Below are 17,850 nucleotides of genomic sequence, written 5' to 3' on the forward strand. Positions count from 1 at the left end.
CAAATGTAAATGTATGGTGCGATGGGGAGGACATGGTGTTGGCTTTGGTACATTTGTATGGTAATATAATATGTGAAAACCAAGAAAGAAAGAAAGAAAGAAAGAAAGAAAGAGGTAAGTTCTGGAGCTTCCCAAAAGTAAAAATGGCTGTTACCAAACTCATCAGGTGAGGGGCAGCTGAATTGGGGAGGTGGGGAGCATGATGAAAAAGAGATATGAAGAAGGGAACTGCTATAGGTATGTGGGGAAAGGAAGGTTGCCATAGAGTGGTGTGGGAGCCAACAGCTATACCACAAGCATGGACACAAAACGCCCTTCAGAGCTGAGAAAAGAGAACTAATTATGTGCCACGAAATTCCAAATAGCTCAGAAGTCTAGGGGTGCACTGCCTCTCATTCTCAACTATAATCTGCAATATAGGATAATGCCAGCCTAGGCTTCTTGTAAGAATTACTGATATAATGCAAATGAAGCACTTTTGGAAGCTTATGAAAAGTGCTACATATTAAATGCTAAGCATTATTCCAACACCAAGAATACATTTCAGGGTTGCTGCTACTGTATCGGAAACCTCTATATTTTACACTGATTTCACCGGCAGCCCTAACATCACACTGCCCTAAAGAGAAACACTGTAGTGTAGTCAGTGGTTTAGGGTCACAGCAGGATTAATGCAAAGCTCGCTGGGTGACCATGGGTCAAACACTCTCTAAGAACATTGGAGCAGCCTGTTGATTCAGGCCAATGGGCCGTTTAGTCCAGTTTTGTGTTCTCACAGTGTTAAACCAGCTCTCTTCCTACGTGAGAGTAAAATGGGGAAGGAGAAATAATCTAGTTCGCCTTGTGTTCCTCGGAGAAAAGTCAGGATATTAATGTAAACATAATTAGTAACTGAACCACACGTGGCCTCACAGAATAACAAAACTGAGGCAGAAAGAGCGATAGGGCCTCAAAAGAACTCACAGAAACAGTAATATCTCATTCATGGGTTGAAAACTTAAGAGTGCATTCCAAAATCAGGTCCTCTGCAAGTTTTCTTCTCATTCCTTTGATTTAGAAGTGTTGCACAACCTTTCTATTTCATATTCCAATTATCTGGTCAAAAGCCTTTAGCTTTCTTTTTACTTACACTTTCCAGGTAGGGTAATGGTGGCCTAGGCAACACAATGTCTCAGAAATTCTGCAATGGGAAATGCCTGTAAACCCAGGGCTTTTTAAAAAAACAACAACCCAGAACTTGCAGAAACTCAGTTCCGGCACCTCTCAGGTGGGCACCATTGACATTATAAGGTGAGTTCCAGCATCTCTTTTTCTAGAAAAATAGCACTGGGTAAACCTATCTTGTAATGCTTGTAAACTGTCCGTCTCAAATTGTGGTTTAAATAACTACCTTAGCATGGAAGAAGTTCTGGAAATTAAATGTCCGCGACCAGTGCCTTCAAAAAGTTATGAAAAAGTGATCAAGACTTTCTTCTCTCGATCACAACTACGCACCACTGAGGGAAGCGTGTTCTAACTGCAAATACTTCAGGGAGAAGAATCCTCAAGATTTCAAAATCAGTGAAGATTTTTAGAAAGCTCCAGTACATCTGACATGTTTCTTCCCCTGCTTTAAATCCACTTGGTCAATTTTCAAAATGTGGCTCCTTTCTCATCATTTTGCAGCAATTGCTAGCTTCTCCTTTGCCTGTGGCTGTTCACAGCTTTGCAAGGAGAAAGCAAAGGGCTGGTGAGGGAGACGACTGGATCTGTTGTGATCTGTTATATTTTCCTCTCTGACGAGAGGGGAATGTCTTGCTGCCTGATGCTGTGCGTCATTCACACACAGAGAATGATTTCAAATCTTTTTGTTTAGTTTCCTATCCCAAGGAAATAAGGTGCAGAGCAGACCTGTAGTCTAGTACAGTTTGTTAGAAAGAGGTTCCATTACTTCTGGGGCTTGTATATGGAATTCTGCTCCCATTCCCCCCCAAACAACTAATCCTTTCTAAGGTTTTTGTTGTTTTAATAAAAGAAGTCTAGCTCTCCTTCCCATCCCCTGCCTCCACAGTCTTTCCAAGACACAGAACAATCACCCATTATTATATAAATGCCTAGACAGACTAATTGCAGTAACCCTGGGGACATGCAAATCCGATGCCCTTTTAAAATGCGTTTTTTTTGGGGGGGTGTTATTGGGTTATTGTTTTTCTTTTGATTATATATTTTGTGGCTTTATATTTTGATTTTGTTCTGTGAACTGCCCTGAAATCTCCAGGTATAGGGTGGTATATAAAATTCTAATAATAATAATAATAATAATAATAATAATAATAATAATAATAATAATAATATAACAAATAAATACTTGATGTTGGGCACTCAAAAGAGTAGCAATACTGTAAATAGCAATACCCATTACATAAGTGAAATCACAACCCTGAAAGGAGAATTATAAACAGTGTTTGGGGTGGTTTTTGTTTTGTTTTTTGCAAACTGCCAGGCCAGGCTGAGATATTGTACCAATTTCATGAAATGTTAAACACAACTTTGAGTAACAATAACGTGATTGGAAAGACGAACAGGCACAGATGGCAAGCCCTATCCCTATCCAGAAGGCATATCTACCTACTTCCAAGACAATTTAAATCTATCTACACGAGAAAGAAGGGTGAAGTTGCCTCCCCTACTCCAATTCTGCTGAAAGTGGGCATGCGTGTATTTCATGAACACAATTATATATGTGTGTGTGTGTGGACGCGCACGCACATGCGCAAGACAAATTTTCTGTGGTGGCATCTCATCTCCTGATAATTGAGAGATATAGCTAGGTGTCATCAGCATATTGAAGACACTTGGTTCCAAATCCCATAATAACCCAAGGGACCCCCCAAGGTGCTTCTCCTAGGACTAAGCAGAAGTCGCTCAATGCTATTCTCCGGAACTGTCCCTGGAGATGGGAAGGAAACTACTACAAATAGCTGTTTGACCTGTGTTTGCTAGCATAATTTTTATTACTGTTATGATCACATCTTATTTTATACTTTTTTCTTTATATTTTAAACCACCACAAACCTATTTTATAGAAATCCAAGATTAAGAGAGACTAATACACACATTTTGCATTTCTAAAAAAAGTGCCAATGTTGCAATGGGCAAGAAAACTGTGTGGTCCAGCCAGAAAATAATTGGTTGGCAATTGTAATGGGGGGCTCCAGTGTTGATAGGGAATCCGGTAAAAATGAATGAGAGCAGCATTGGGGATTAAGTGAAGATGGCGGACTAACATCCTCAAACCTGGATCCTTGACCCCTCAATATCTATCTGCTGTTTGCACCTTTCTTTTGCCGTTTGGGGTGTGGAAGCCCACTGTGAAATGTTGGGATTCAATCTGCATCCAAATCTACTTCTGCTAAACACTGTTCTGTACACACTGCCACATTTCTTTATAAACAGCATTTCTGGCACATCTGAAGTGCCCTCACACTTACTACAGCACAGATGATAGGTTGTTTGTGTGCTGATTAATAACATATGCATGTATTAATGCCTGAGGTGAAAGACTTTAAAAATGCATAATTACATTCAACATGAAACAAATGATTCAGAGAAAATAAATATTTTGCCTTTAGTCATCATGGTGTTAATTTACGCTTATTGCTAGCTAGCAGTCAGTTCCAACATGACTCCTTCCTTCCGCTAGAAGGACTTCAATGGAGAGCTGAAGTTAGAGATCAAATACCAAGACAAAAATCCAGATTAAAAATAGTAAATTCCTGTGTGTTTTCTCCACCCATTACCGGGCATGAGAAATGTCCCTCCAGACCATCATCTGTCAAGGGCTCTTAATGACTGATTGCCCACTCTCTGAGAATTATCTAATGACTGATTGCCCATCTCCTGCACAGGTGTTGTGTTGCAGCAATTGCAGAGAGTGCAGCTGTGATAGCTGAAGTAGAATGAACAGTGCTAAGAGACACAACTTTGGTGTCTGTGTTGAAAGACTGCATCCTTAACATGGAAATTGCATGGCCAAACAGTCAAGTCAGCTAACAAAACTGTGTTTTGGGGGAGTGGGGGTGGGGGCTTTTGGCAATCCAAAATTAAACGTTTTTCATTCACTGCCACCAGCTTCTCTTAGTCCGCATGGTTTGCCTCTAGCTTTTCAGACTCTTAGTTGATGCTTTTGGGCTTGCCCTGTCCCAGCAGTGCCAGTGGCCTCGAACCTCACTGGCCTCTGGTAGGCCTACCCTGACAATTCTCAGAATGCTAGGATTAGGGGAGGACACAGATCTGCTCTAGTGCTCTGTGTAGTTGATACAGCGCACAGTCTCCTGGTTACACCAAGATGTAATAAAAGGATGGTTGACTCCTGGGATAGCTCAGTTGGTACAGCTTGAGACTCTTAACCTCGGGGTCAGAGGTGGGTAGGACTACATGGCCCTTGTGGTCTTTTCCACCTCTACAATTCTATGACTCTATAAGCAGCCTAGCCAATGAACAAGGAAAACAGCACTGTTGCAGAAAACAGCACCTCTCTCTCTCCTGGAACAGTCTTGGAACCTGCATAAAATGCAGAGAGCTCATGTGATGCATTAATAGAGAAGCATAATATAGCACAATGGTGACATTGGTGATATAGGCAGATTCGGCTGCAATTTCACTCTCAGCCACTTGATACTATATATATATATATATATGTAGGTTTTGGTGTCTTCGGGTGTCTTCCCGTGTAAGAGTTGGGGTGTCTAGGCGACGTTTCGACGAGGTCTCACTCGTCATCTTCAGGCTGGTGCTTTCGGCTTCTTGTTACTAGAACAGAGCTCTGTTCTAGTAACAAGAAGCCGAAAGCACCAGCCTGAAGATGACGAGTGAGACCTCGTCGAAACGTCGCCTAGACACCCCAACTCTTACACGGGAAGACACCCGAAGACACCAAAACCTACATTCCTGTACCCGTGAAAATCTACGAAAGCAAATATATATATATATATATATATATATATATATATATATATATATATATCCCCAATGCAGTGACTATTGTGTTTTAAAAATAGTCAAATAAGCATCTTATGATGTATGCAAGAACATGGGGCAGGTGCTCATTATTGACATTGCTGTTTCAGGGTATTAAAAGGCGAAGCAATAGATCGCTCCAGAATCAAATCTATTAGAGAACGCAGAGTCACAAAAGGGCTCCTTCCTTTAAACAGCAGGTAAACTAGCACAAAGCAATTTTAACTGAATGTCTAGGAACTGGTTGCCAGCTTGTATAGCCACCCACAAGTGAAAAGTAATATTTTAAACGTATCAACAACAGATAGTAGAAAGGGACTAACTTGAAATCATATATATTAAATATCCAACGGCTGATAAAAATAATAATGCCTAGGATGCTATGATAAGTGAGATGAAGGGTATCATTGGAAAGAATGTTTCTTATCCTATCCTTTCATTCTGGGAGAGCCTGATTTGGGGAGATTTCCCCCCATCCTTAGCAGCCTCCTGTGTCCTATCCCACAATGTTCAGGAGGACCACCCAAATCACTAGAGAAGCTTTCTGGGAGTACAGGTGAGGAAGAAGAGGAGGAGGAGGAGGAGGAGTTTGGACTTGATATCCCACCTTTCACTCCCCTTAAGGAGTCTCAAAGTGGCTCACAATCTCCTTTCCCTTCCTCCCCCACAACAAACACTCTGTGAGGTGAGTGCGGCCGAGAGACTTCAGAGAAGTGTGACTAGCCAAGGTCACCCAGCAGCTGCATGTGGAGGAGCGGGGAAGCGAACCCGGTTCACCAGATTACGAGCCAATACATTTTCTTTCCATGAACTTCTTTAAGTTAATGACTGCAAAGTATTGTTACAGGATTAGAGGCTTGGGATGGATGATATCTGTGCATCCCCTTCCAGGCCTGTTATTTTGTATCTGTGATGTTTATAATCTAGTACAGGGTTTTTCAAACTTGGGTCTCCGGCTGTTGTTGGACTACAACTCCCATTATCCCTAGTTACCAGGACCAGTGATCAGGGATGATGAGAGTCATAGTCCAAAAGCAGACTGAGACCCAAGTTTGGGAAACCCTGTTGTAGTAGAAGAACCTGCTGAACTGGGCAGACCAGTTTCTTTGTGAGGCTAAGGGCTCTAGCTAGGCCCAGCTAAGTACCTTCATCAGCCTCTTAAAAGTATGAGCCACACTGACAACTGGAACTGCTTCTAGGAGACAGGTGGGCCTTTTACCACCTCACCTGGATGGACGCTGTGTTATCCTAGGAAGGATATATGCTAAATACATTACTGTCTCCATCAACCGTCATTCCAAGGAAACTGAATCCTGAGTAAGGCCTGGAATCTGGAGTCTCTCACCACTCACGAGACAGGTGCGTGCAACAGTATAGTTGTTTTCTACAGCTCTGAAACTCTAAAGATCTATAGGATACAAAATCTTATTATGCTATACACCAAACACGTTCTTTTGCATCTGATGTTTCCTGATTCCCCCCACTCACTACAGAACTTACTCTTAAGAGAAAAAGAATGGCAATGGTTATGTAGTTTTACATCTAATCACAACCGAGGCTTCAATAATATACATGTTTATTTGCGAGTAAGCCCCTCTGAATACAGTGGACAAAGTAAACATGCTTAGGATTTCAAGGATGTGAGAAAAATCACAAGTAAACCAGAAAAGGTTGGGAGGATACAAAATCCCATACCAAGTTATGATACTTAATTGTATTTAGCTCGCAGAATGCTTTGAATTTAAGGATAAATACAACAAAATTAAATTTGTGCACCTTCTAACACTTAGTAAGGGAAATTATGCATTTCCCACACAGCCCTATGCCAGCTCCACAGGGATTATATTACTATTTATTGTTTTCTTTGCTCAAATAAAACACCTGTCAGGGTCATCTATTTGAAGAATTTTTAATATAGCAGCCTTACACTATGGAGAGTGAAGAATGTTTATTCTGGTTAGATTGCTAGCTTTCCCCCTCCCTTCCACCCCCGAGGTAGGTGCATAATGATTTAATAACAAAAACAGCATGCCCACAAACCTCTGCACCCCATATTTAAATAAAAACCTAATATATTTGAGATCTGGGTATCAGTTTGTACTGCTACTTCGAGATTTCTCCATTATGAATAGAGCGGTATCCCTAGGATACGGCATCCTTCTTTTCTAAAGTCCTGTCTTAAAGTGTCAGGAGTCAAAGAATTAAAAACAAAGGCAGCATAAATTGCTGTCAATCATTAAGCCCTTTCATCTGTTCTTGACTTCAAAAGGCATTCTGTTTCCTAAATGGAGGGATCAATCACCCCACATTACATCTGCTGTTAGGAACAATACCACCACACTGTCAGCCCCAGGGACAGATAGTTCAGACACATGTAATTTAACATTCAAGGCAAACCAAACAAATATATGCAAAGGAGTCTGTTTGTGAACCATACCTGTTGGGTGCAGCCATATCACATTGTTCTTGCTTTAAGAGATACACAGCTTTTTTTCCAAGACAACAGGAAGCATCTCTCCCACCCTGTTCTCGCCGGACAGCCGTGTGCTATTAATTGCTTATTTAAGGCTGCAGTTCCATGCACACTTAGTCAGAGAGAGTGAGCCCTGCTAAACCAGCAAGTCCCCCTTCAGAGTAAGCGTGCTTGGGTCAGTGCTGCAAATTCACAACCCGCCTAAACCGCAGGATTTCAATAAGTTTTGAACAAATCAGAAACGTCCAGTTAAAAGCTCATACACAAGAGTTGAAATATCATCCTTATCTAACGCTCTACCACTCCAAAAGCCAGTACAAATAACCGGCCTTCCAACTCTTGTGAAAGGTGATCTGGCTAGGGCTTAGGGCAGCAAATTTCGCCAGGGGAGGAAACATCTCTGTGTGCCCTTGCTGCCCTGATGGATAGTGTTGCTATTGGTCAGCGTTAGAGGCCATGAAGAGACCCAGGAGAAGGAAGCACTCTCCTAAGTAAGTTATTATTTCTCTTTGACAAGCAGCAACACGTAAAAGATAAAGTCCTCACCTCCGCAAGCCACATTCCTGCGGCTGCTACTACTGCTGTTGCTAGTAATAAACACCACCACCACCACCACACAATTACAATTCTGTAATTATTTCAAATTTACTAACCATTTCTGGCATATAGGACAATTGTCATTGTTTGGACCATTCTGACACCTCCGTTTCTAACATAGCAAACTCTTGGTATGTATTTTATTCATTTCCATCCCTTCTGGAGTGATCCCAGCAACTGAACAAAATGGGTGTGCAATGTATAGCCAGTGAGAGGACAAACCTATGAGCGAACCTTACCCAGCATCTAGAAAAGGGCTTTCCATGAAGGGTCCAGGCTGGACATAATTTATCATCATCTAACAAGAGTCTTAGGTGTGAACTTACTAGGATAGTTTGCATTGCATCATATCCACTGAGTTCCTGCCAGAGGGTTAAATACATGCCACAAAGGAGACTTCCGGGGAGGCGCCTCCGGCAATGGCTGAATTCCTCTGATCGGGAGGAATCAGCTCTGTGGAAATCTGGGTCTGGCCGCCACAGCGAAGGCGGAGACCCGTTAAAAATCACAGGCGGGAGAAGCCTGTGAGCATGGGATTTGGCAGGCACCTTTTGCGCCTCCCCCACTTGCGGGGAAACCCGTTTTCGGGGATCCGGAGCAACGTGGGTTGAGCAGCGCGGTGCTTCGAATCATCTGCTTCTTCCACGGAGCAAAGCCGCATAGCTGTTGTCGGAGAGCGCTGACTTTTTCCTGTGGACAATTGGACTCTAATTGTAGTAGAGCTTAATCAGGAAAATTGGATTCTTAAAATGTCTAATTTGGCATCAAAACGGGGAAGGTTCAATACAGGAAGTCCGCCTTCCCCTTTTGTAAATAGACTGAAGCAATTGAGGCTGCAAGCTGAAGTCTCGGAAAGCTTTTTGTAAAAGACCAAATTTACATAAGTAAAGAATATAACCCCCCCCCCTTGGAGGCAGGAGAAGAGGGGGAGGGAAGTTGTGGACTGAGTCTGCCTGCGGAAGAGTCCAAAGAGAGGCTGTTCTGACCCTGGGAATGGGCTGCTAGTAGGACTGACGTTTGGTGGGATGTTTATTGACAGCGTTTGGGTCGTTCATTGACTGCTAGTATAAGAGAAGATACATTGTTTCTACTGTCTCCAGCAGTGAAAGTAACCAAAAATTGAAACTAGTTATGGTTCGTTTGAACTGTGCCTATAAGAGGATATTATTTATCAATACAAACAGAAACTGTTTCCCTCTAGTGGAAGTTCTTGAAACTGGTGGCTACATAAGATCTGGGCTGGGAAATTTCCAGCTGTAAGATAAAAACCGTGAGACTGTGAGATTGACCTTGAATCTATTGAGTGTTATGGCAGATTGGAAAGACGGAATGTCGCCAGAAGAGGCTTTAGCGGTTGTATTAGTGAAAATAAATGACTCGCTGGAACAGCTTCACAAGAAAATGGATGTGATAAATATGAAAGTGGATGCTGCAAATATTAAAAATGACTTAACTATAGAAAGTTTAAATAACCTGGGACAAAAGGTGAATACCAATACAGAAATCACCCAGAAATTGATACAGGAAATATGGCAAACCGCGGATGAAGTTAAGGGGAAAACCCTTGCTGCTGAAGTTAAAGTAATTCAACTGGAGAGAGAGAGAGTCCCATCCATACAAGAACAATTTGATGAACACAAGCTGACACTTGTTATGACTGAACTTAAAGAGAAACAGATGAAATTAAGGACCAGTGCTGCTGCTGCACTGTGAGTTGGGAAGGCCGCTCCCTCCTCAGGCTGATTCCACCAGGCCCAGGGGGCGGGGCCAGACTGACTCACCACTGCCACAGCTTAAGAGGCCTCATGAGGCACCGGAACACCACTGCTGCTGCTGCACTGTGAGTTGGGAAGGCCGCTCCCTCCTCAGGCTGATTCCACCAGGCCCAGGGGGCGGGGCCAGACTGACTCACCACTGCCACAGCTTAAGAGGCCGCACGAGGCACCGGAACACCACTGCTGCTGCTGCTGCACTGTGAGTTGGGAAGGCCGCTCCCTCCTCAGGCTGATTCCACCAGGCCCAGGGGGCGGGGCCAGACTGACTCACCACTGCCACAGCTTAAGAGGCCGCACGAGGCACCGGAACACCACTGCTGCTGCTGCTGCACTGTGAGTTGGGAAGGCCGCTCCCTCCTCAGGCTGATTCCACCAGGCCCAGGGGGCGGGGCCAGACTGACTCACCACTGCCACAGCTTAAGAGGCCTCATGAGGCACCGGAACACCACTGCTGCTGCTGCACTGTGAGTTGGGAAGGCCGCTCCCTCCTCAGGCTGATCCCACCAGGCCCAGGGGGCGGGGCCAGACTGACTCACCACTGCCACAGCTTAAGAGGCCTCATGAGGCACTGGGACACCATTGCTGCGGCTCCACCGTGGGGGTTGAGGAAGGCCGGTCCCTCCTGTAGGCACACTCCTCCAGGCCTAGGGGGCGGGGCCCACACTCGCCACCGCTACTGTTTTAAGGACACTGATGTTGCCGCGGCAAATGCTTAATATGTTTTTATATATTTTAAAATGTTTTATAGGAATTTTTATTTTTTACTTTGTTGTCCCACCGTGAACGGTGGTTTTTATTGATGTATTTCCATTTTGTTCTGTTTTAGTTTGGTTTGGGGTTGGCTATTGAGTGGGGTGGGGATTTGTTGTGTTGGTACAATTGTTTTTGATTTGACTTGTTTCTGTTCTGTAAATGGAGGTTAGTATGAGGCTTGGGATTGCTACCGTAGTGGGGCGAGGGAGGTATGGCGGTGGGGGCAGATGTCATAGGCGAAGGGGATCGAGATATGGATATGCTCGTACCCCTTCCAATCTGCGCCCCATCCCGAGGGACGAAGGTAGGGTGAGCAAGGATTACTCACCTCCGTCACTGGTGTTGTGCAATGCCAGGTCTATAGGCAAAAAAACCGCCACCCTGCGAGACTTCTTCACCTCGCAGGGGGTTGACCTGGCTTGTGTGACGGAGACCTGGGTGCGCGAAGGGGAAACTGTTACCTTACGAGAGATGGCGCCCCCGGGTTTCTCCGTCCTCCACCAGTCACGGACTGTGGGCCGGGGGGGAGGGGTGGCATTATTAATCCGAGAAGACTGTTCTTTCAGGGCTCTGCCATCGCCATCGATCCCCGGCATTGAATGTGTTGGCCTAGTGTGGGGCTCCGAGGTGAGCTTGGCTGTCTGGCTGGTGTACCGGCCACCTAGCGCACCAGCAGCCACCCTGTCAGGCCTGTTGGAGGCGGTGGCCGGCTGGGCCTTGGAGTTCCCCAACCTATTGGTACTGGGGGACTTCAACATCCATGCTGATGCCACTCCCTCCTCACAGGCTCTGGACCTGGTGTCTTCCATGGCGACACTAGGGCTCTCCCAGTTTGTTTCGGGCCCCACACATCAAGCAGGCCACACGCTGGATTTGATCTTTGGCGCCGGTATAGATGTGATCATGTCTCCCTCGATGAAGGTGCCATGGTCTGATCACTACGCACTGAAAGCCAGGATTGATTTTCCACCCCCACCCCGCTTAGGTGGCGAGCCAATTTGGGCTCGCCCGCGGAGGCTGATGGACCCTAATAGATTCCGTCAGGCCTTGCGGGACCTTGCTCCCCCTGGCGACTCATTGACTGAGCTTGTTGAGGGCTGGAATACCCAGCTCCTGGCAGCCATCGATGAGATCGCACCTAAGCGCCCTCTGCGACCCCGCAGAAACCGGGCCCCCTGGTTTACCGAGGAGCTTCGGAAAATGAAGCGGGACCTCAGACGGCTAGAGCGAGTATGGCGGGGTGCCCGTGACAGAGCCTCAAGAACATCTTATAGGGTTTTTATGAAAACCTATGAGATGGCAGTGAAGGCCGCTAAGAAGTCTTACTTCTCGGCCTCCATTGCATCCGCTAGCTCTCGCCCGGCGCAATTATTTAGTATAATTCGGTCTTTAACGTCCCTTGAAGGACAGCCAAATTTAAATAACAATCTGACACACAGCTGTGAGGCATTTGCGAGCTTTTTTGCGGAGAAGGTCCTGTTGCTCCGCCATGACCTCCCTGCCAATTTGGATACAATAAAGGAACTGGAGGCCCCTCGACTGTCCTCGGGTCCAGTATTGGACCACTTTGACCGGATATCTCCAGCCGATGTGGACAGATTCCTCCAAGCTGGAAAGCCCACCACCTGTCCTCTTGACCCGTGCCCGTCATGGCTGATTAGAGCGTGTCCAGACGAGGTGCGGGCCCCCCTGGGGGATATCATCAATTTGTCCCTTGGCACCGGGATATTCCCAGGGGAACTGAAGGAGGCGGTGGTGCGTCCGCTCTTAAAGAAAACATCATTAGATCCTTTAGATCTATCCAATTACCGCCCGGTCTCGAATCTTCCATTCCTGGGTAAGGTGATTGAGAGAGCGGTTGCTGAACAGCTTGGTAGGTTCCTGGATGAAACATCTGCTTTGGATCCATTCCAGTCCGGCTTCCGTGCTGGCCATGGGACCGAGACGGCTCTGGTCGCCCTAACAGATGATCTCCGCAGACAGCTGGATCGAGGCGGGTCGGGGCTGCTGATTCTTCTAGATCTGTCAGCAGCCTTTGACATGGTCGATCACGAACTCCTGGACCACCGCCTTGCCGACGTGGGGATCCAGGGCACAGTCCTTCAATGGCTGCGCTCGTTTCTCTCTGTTTTTTTTTTTTTTTTTATAAAATTTTTATTGGTTTTACAACATTTTTAAGAAAAACAGACAAACATTAAAAAAGACAAACATACACGTATAGTTTCAAACATATTTTCATAAACCTCTTTTCTAGGACTTCCCCATACCCCCCCTCTCTGCATCCCAATGTCCATAGTTCAACTAGCAACTCCCAATTATTACTTTCCGATCTCTATCATCTTAGTCCTCTCTTACACCCTGACCTTATGTCCCTGTACCCCTTTGTTTCTGGAAACCACGACATTTTAACATTCAATAAGTTTATAGTAGTCCTTAAGATAGCTTTTAAATTTTCTCCATTCTTCTTCCACCGTCTCTTTTCGTTGGTCACGGATTCTGCCTGTCATCTCAGCCAGTGTCATGTAGTCCATCACTTTCATCTGCCATTCTTCCAGAGTGGGTAGATCTTGTGTCTTCCAATACTTTGCGATAAGTATTCTTGCTGCTGCTGTGGCATACATGAAAAAGGCTCTATCTTTCTTTGTCACCAATTGGCCGACAATGCCCAAGAGGAAGGCCTCTGGTTTTTTAGAAAAAGTACATTTAAGTACCTTTTTCATTTCATTATAGATCATTTCCCAGAAGGCCTTAATCTTCGGGCATGTCCACCAAAGGTGATAAAAGGTACCTTCAGTCTCTTTACACTTCCAACATTTATTATCGGGCAAATGATAGATTTTTGCCAGCTTGACTGGGGTCATGTACCACCTGTATACCATTTTCATAATGTTTTCCTTTAAGGCATTACATGCCGTAAATTTTATACCGGTGTTCCATAACCATTCCCAGTCAGCTGACATAATGTTATGTCCAACATCCTGAGCCCACTTAATCATAGCCGATTTAACTGTTTCATCCTGTATGTTCCATTTCAACAGCAGGTTGTACATTCTAGATAAATTCTTAGTATTGGGTTCTAACAGTTCGGTTTCTAATTTTGATTTTTCCACCTGGAAACCGACTTTCTTGTCCTGTTTGAAAAATTCCATTATTTGGCGATATTGGAACCAATTTTCTACTTTATGCTTCAATTTCTCCTGACTTTGTAGTTTGAACTTATCTCCATCCTGTTCTAAAATTTCCCAATACTTCGGCCATCCGACCTCCATATTGAGTTTTTTCACTGCTTTAGCCTCCACTGGTGACACCCATCTAGGGGTTTTGTTTTCCAATAAATCTTTATATCGTATCCAAACATTAAACAATGCTTTTCTGACAATGTGGTTTTTAAAGGCACTGTTAACTTTATCATACCAAAGATACGCATGCCAACCAAAAGCATTATTGAAACCTTCCAGATCCAAGATGTCTGTGTTCTCGAGGAGCATCCATTCTCTGAGCCAGCAAAAAGCTGCTGCCTCATAGTACAATTTTAAGTCCGGCAGGGCAAAACCCCCTCTTTCTTTAGCATCTGTCAATATTTTAAATTTAATTCGGGGCTTTTTGCCCTGCCAGACAAATTTCGAGATATCTTTGTGCCACCTCTTAAAACATTCCATCTTATCAATAATCTGCAAGGTCTGAAACAAAAATAGCATTCTAGGCAATACATTCATTTTAATTACTGCAATTCGGCCTAACATTGACAGTTTCAAATTTGACCATATTTCTAAATCTTTTTTAATTTCTGACCAACATTTTTCATAATTGTCCTTATACAAATTCTGATTCTTAGATGTTAGATAAACCCCTAGATATTTGACCTTCTTGACCACAGTCAAACCTGTTTCCTCTTGAAATTTCTCCTTTTCCATATCTGTTAGGTTTTTCCCTAAAACTTTGGTTTTTTGCTTGTTCAACTTAAATCCAGCTACCTGGCCAAACTGTTGTATTATTTCTAATACCTTTTTCGTACTAGTGTTTGGCTCTTGCAAGGTCAATACTAGGTCATCTGCGAACGCTCTTAACTTATAATGTTTAGCTCCGACCTGCACACCTTTGACCTGCTGGTCATTTCTTATCATGTTCAGCAACACCTCCAGAACTGAAATAAAAAGTAATGGGGAAATCGGGCACCCCTGTCGTGTTCCTTTTTCTATCTTAAGCTCCTCAGTCACGACATTATTTACAATCAGTTTGGCTTTTTGTTCAGAATATATTGCAGCCATACCATTCTCAAAACCCCGGCCTACCCCCATCCCATGAAGATTCTTCTTCATAAAACTCCAAGAAATATTGTCGAAGGCTTTCTCCGCATCCACAAAGATCAATACTGCTTTAGTGTTTATATTCACCTCTAGCTTTTCCAGAATGTCTATTACATTCCTTACATTGTCTGCCAGGTGTCTTTTAGGGAGAAAGCCTGCTTGGTCCTTATGAATCATCTCCACCAAAACTCTTTTGAGTCTTTTTGCCAAAATATCTGCAAAAATTTTGTAATCCACATTAAGCAGTGATATTGGGCGGTAGTTCTTGAGTTGGGTCTTTTCAGTCTCTGACTTTGGTATGAGTGAAATATATGCCTCTTTCCACGATTCAGGTGCCCTTTTTCCTTCGAGGATCTCATTACAAACTTCTCTTAATGGTTGAGTCAACCATTCCTTCAACGATTTGTAGTATCTAGAAGTCAGTCCATCTGGTCCCGGAGATTTGCCCAATTGCATATTCTGAATGGCAGCCTCTATCTCTTGTTCTGATATTCTCTGGTTCAAGTCCATCTTACTTTGATGAGAGATATTTTGTAGTCCATATTTTCCAAGGAATTTGTCTATATCTTCTTCATTTTGCGGGCCTTGAGTGTAAAGTTTTTTGAAATAACTTAAAAAGCAATTTCTAATTTCATTGGGTTTAGATATATTCTTTCCATCCACCTCCAGGCTTGTAACTGTATTTAGTTTCTGCCTTTTCTTCAGTTGCCATGCCAAAAGTTTGCCACATTTATTTGCTGATTCAAAAGTCTTTTGCTTCATTTGACTTATCTTCCATTCAATCTCTTGGTTCATTTTGCGCAGGGGCCATGCTAATCTTCTCTGTATCGTTCCAATTTTAGTATATGTGCTGCCGAAGCGTTTCTCTCTGATCGGGGACAGAGGGTGGCGCTTGGGGGGGAATTGTCATCGCGTCACTCCTTGGTGTGTGGAGTGCCTCAGGGTGCGATTCTCTCCCCGATGCTTTTTAACATCTTTATGCGCCCCCTCGCCCAGCTTGTCCGGAGTTTTGGGCTGGGTTGCCATCAGTATGCTGATGACACCCAACTCTATCTGTTGATGGATGGCCATCCTAACTCGGCCCCAGACACACTGACCAGATGTCTGGAAGCTGTGGCTGGATGGTTACGTGGGAGCCGGTTGAAGTTAAATCCTTCGAAGACAGAGGTCCTCTGGCTGGGGCGGGACGATATGGGATCGAGGGGGCAACTCCCATCTCTTGCGAGGGTGCAATTAGTGCCAGCACCGTCCGTTAAGAGTTTGGGTGTAATCTTCGATACCTCCCTCTCTATGGAGGCGCAGATTACAGCTATAACAAAGGCGGCATTTTTCCATCTCCGCCAAGCTAAGCAGTTGGCCCCTTATCTCTCTCGCCCTGACCTAGCCACTGTGATCCATGCGACGGTCACCTCCAGACTGGATTATTGTAACTCGCTCTACGTGGGGCTGCCCTTGAGACTGACCCAGAAACTCCAGCGGGTGCAGAATGCCGCGGCGAGACTCCTTACGGGGTCTTCGCTGCGAGATCACATTCATCCAGTACTATACCAGCTGCACTGGCTCCCGGTGGAGTACAGGATCAGGTTTAAGGTGCTGGTTTTAACCTTTAAAGCCCTATACGGCCTAGGACCCTCGTACCTACGGGACCGCCTCTCCTGGTATGCCCCACAGAGAAACATACGGTCTGCAAATAAGAACACCCTCAAGGTCCCAGGCCTCAGAGAGGTTAGGCTGGCCTCAACTAGAGCCAGGGCCTTCTCGGCTGCAGCTCCAACCTGGTGGAACGCTCTGTCACAAGAGACTAGGGCCCTGCGGGACCTGACATCTTTCCGCAGGGCCTGCAAGACAGAGTTGTTCCGCCAGGCCTTTGGTCAGGGCGCAGCCTGACCCCCTCCTCTGGCAACCTGCACAGAATTTTGTTTAATCGGTTGCCATCAACTTGATTTTAACTAATTTTTTAATGAAATATTTTTAGAATGTGTTATTATTTGATTGTTTATTTGATTGTTGTTAGCCGCCCTGAGCCCGGCTTGGCTGGGGAGGGCGGGATACAAATAAAATTTATTATTATTATTATTATTATTATTACCTGAGGAAAAGGAAAGCTTGATAGAGTTCCAGGAGAAGATAGGACTAACATTGGTTGAGAAAGAGAGGTATTTGGGAGTTAGTATGACCGCCAGAAATGTGAACTTATTCAAGGAAAACTGTGAAGGACGTTGGTTTGAAAAGTAGGGGGATTTGGAAATAGGGTTAAATTGGAAGTGGTTATTGTTGGGCCAAGTTGTTGTGGTGGGGATGAGGGTTGCTGTGATGTCGGGGATGCTGCTTTTGTTTCAAACATTGCAAGCTTTGGATGGGATGGATTGTTTCAGGAGGTGGCAGAGGGACGTCTCTAGATTTGTTTGGCAGGGCAGGAAGCCTCGAATAAAATTTAAGATATTGATGGATGCTAAAGAAGGAGGTGGACTTGCCCTGCCAGACCCCTAAACTTTGTTGTGAATCATCTGCTTTTTGCTGGCTGAGAGAATCGGCAGAATCAGAGACCAGGGAGAAGAGCTGGTGGAAGAAGACTGGAAGTTTAAAGACTATGTACAGAAATATTGCAAAATCAATGAATGTTAGAACAAGTTGGAATGAAGTTATATGGCTTTAGCAGAAAGGTTATAAGGAATTAAGTATAAATAGATTAATAGAGCATTAAAGGGAACAAAATAAGGCTAGAATGTGTTAAGATAATTATAGGATAGAAAACAGAGGAAGATGGAAAGGAATTGCTGAAATAATTAATAGATGTGGAATACAAAAAGGGAGGTGTGAGGAAGTCGTGGAAATAAGCGAATGAAAGATATGATATTGAAATTGTTTAATGTGTTTTAAATGGTTTTTGCTTTGTTTGGTTTGTCTTATGTGTTAAGAGTTCTGTAGTATTTTTGTATTGTATTGT

The 17,850-nt window shown here is 44.3% G+C and overlaps 1 protein-coding gene across 9 annotated transcripts in view; it reads right to left on the reverse strand.

Moving 5' to 3' along the window:
* The window catches only part of RBMS3 (RNA binding motif single stranded interacting protein 3), a gene marked incomplete at its 3' end in the record, with an annotated part of 773,357 nt that overhangs the window by 172,346 nt on the left and 583,161 nt on the right, over nt 1–17,850 (reverse strand). The gene's annotated exons all lie outside the window — the stretch shown is intronic.

Source organism: Podarcis bocagei, assembly GCF_964188305.1.
Source record: "Podarcis bocagei genome assembly, chromosome: 12".
NCBI lineage: Eukaryota > Metazoa > Chordata > Lepidosauria > Squamata > Lacertidae > Podarcis > Podarcis bocagei.